The following is a 2,425-nucleotide window of genomic DNA, read 5'->3' as shown; positions in this document are numbered from 1 at the left end:
TAATGTATGATGAGAATACTCACTTATGACCTGAGAGGCTCTCAGTTCAGCATCCTTTGACTTTTCAAAATTAGTCACATAATCATCACATGTTAGTGGATTCCTGTCTTACCCCTTTAACTAATTCTCTCCTAGAAAAGTAGGATAAAGAGATTTGGCTTAGTAATTTATGACATCAGTGATAACAACTTGCTATTGGATTTGCCTTTGTCTTTCTCAGAGCTGTCCTCCTCTCTTGTTCCCCAGTGACTGAATTCTTTTTGAATTTCTTCTCTTCAGAGTAGCCCTGCTGTGACATCTGTGATGTGTGCCTCTAACCACCTATCATCCTCCACAAAAACCCACCTTGCATTTGGAGACAGTTTAGGATTTTGACAAACTTTTCTGCAAGTATTCCATTTTTCAAGCAACATATAAAAGTATTCTCTATTTTCCACACCACAGACTGCACTCCTGTGACCTGATATTGGCACTTGTCTATAAATTTGGTTTTCTTCTCAGCTCTGACCTTCCACATGGTGAGCACATTAGAGAAGCCTTATTTCTGATCTCCTAATATTCAAGCGATAGAGGGATGTGCTTTCTTTGGCAAGTAAGACAATATTTGTGATAGTTAATTTTATGAGTAAACTTGGCTGGGCCAAGGGGCCACAGGGTGCCTAGATAATTTGGTCAAAAATTATTCTTGGTGTTTCTTTAGGAGTGTTTTGGGTGAAATAAACACTTACACACTTAATTTTGTGGACTTTGAGTAAAGCAGATTGCCCTTATAATGTTGATGATCCTTATGCAATTGGTTTATGGCCTGAATAGAAAACGTACTGGCCTCCCCAAAGAAGGGAGTATTCTCCAGCAGTCTGCTTTTGGATTTCATCTGCAACACCAGCCTTTCCTGGACTGCCTTTAGACTCAAACTGGAACATCAGCTCTGCTGAGTCTCCAGCCTGCCACCAGGCTGGACTTGATTTTGGACTTGCCAGACTCTATAATCATGTGAACCATTTTCTTAATATATCTCTTTGATCACATATTCTTTAACAGATCATAATATATCTAAAAGTGTCAACAGAGTTCAAGTATTCATATCACATAGAAAACTACTATATATTATATATTTCCATCTATAAAAATTTTAATATAAAATTCTGTGTTTAATATATTAGGGAAACCACGAATAGGACATATAATAAGTTTTTAATTTTATTCATTGGTATTTATTATTCTCTATTTCTCTAAGTTCTCACCTACTCATTTTATTGATTTTTTATAAGTAAATATAGCATATAGTTTGTTCAATATGACATTTTGATATATGGTTACATTTGAAATTATTACTAGAAATAAGTTAGTTAACATATCTATCACTTCATATTGTTACTGATTGTTTAGTTGTTGTTGTTGTTGTTGTTGTTGTTGTTGTTTTGATGGTGAGGATATTTGAGATCCACTCTCAGCAAATTTCAAGTATACAGCACATTATTGACTGACGATAGTCTGAAGTTTGTACTGATGATTCACATCTTCCTTTTACCCCTACACTTAGCCTTAGTAATTATGTTACCACAGTTACCAAACTCTGTTGCTATGAGTTCATGCAGTGTTTGCCTTTCTGTGTCTGGCTTATTCACTTAGCATAATGGCCTCCAGATTCATCTTGTTGCTCATGGCAGGGTTGCCTTCTTTTTGAAGGATGAATAATATTCTCTCTTCTAATATAATAGAGTATATACATGGAATAGAATGTATGTGTGTGTGTGTGTATATATATATATATATATACACACACACACACACACATATATATACACACATATATATATACACATATATATGTATTTACTACATTTTCTACATTTACTATATATATATATATATGTGTGTGTGTGTGTGTATATATATATATATATAGAGAGAGAGAGAGAGAGAGAGTATATACATGGAATAGAATGTGTGTATATATATAATACATATATATATATATATGTATGTATTTACTACATTTTCTGTATTCATTCATCTGTTAATAGACACTTAGGTTATTTCCATATCGTGGCTACTGTGAATAATGCTGCAGTGAACTCAGAAGTGCAGATATCTCTTCCAGACAATGATTATATTTACTTTGTGTATTTATCCAGAAATGGAATTGCTGAATCATACAGTAGTTCTATTTTTAAATTTTTGAGGAACTTCCATACTCTATTCCATAATGGCTGTACCAATCTACATTTCCACCAGCACTGAACAAGGATTCCCTCTTCTCTACATCCTTGCTGACACTTACTATTTTATTACTTTTTGATAATAGCCATTCTAACAGATATGAGGGGATGTGTCCTGTGGTTTTGATTTGCATTCCACTGATAATTAGTGATGCTGATCATCTCTTCAAATACCTGTTAGCAATTTGTATGTGTTCTTTGGA

The sequence above is a fragment of the Lynx rufus genome, unplaced genomic scaffold, assembly GCF_022079265.1.
Source record: "Lynx rufus isolate CCGP_SWC_20201006 ecotype Redwood Valley unplaced genomic scaffold, mLynRuf1.p SCAF_1, whole genome shotgun sequence".
Lineage (NCBI taxonomy): Eukaryota > Metazoa > Chordata > Mammalia > Carnivora > Felidae > Lynx > Lynx rufus.
Note: the sequence above shows the minus strand (reverse complement) of the source record.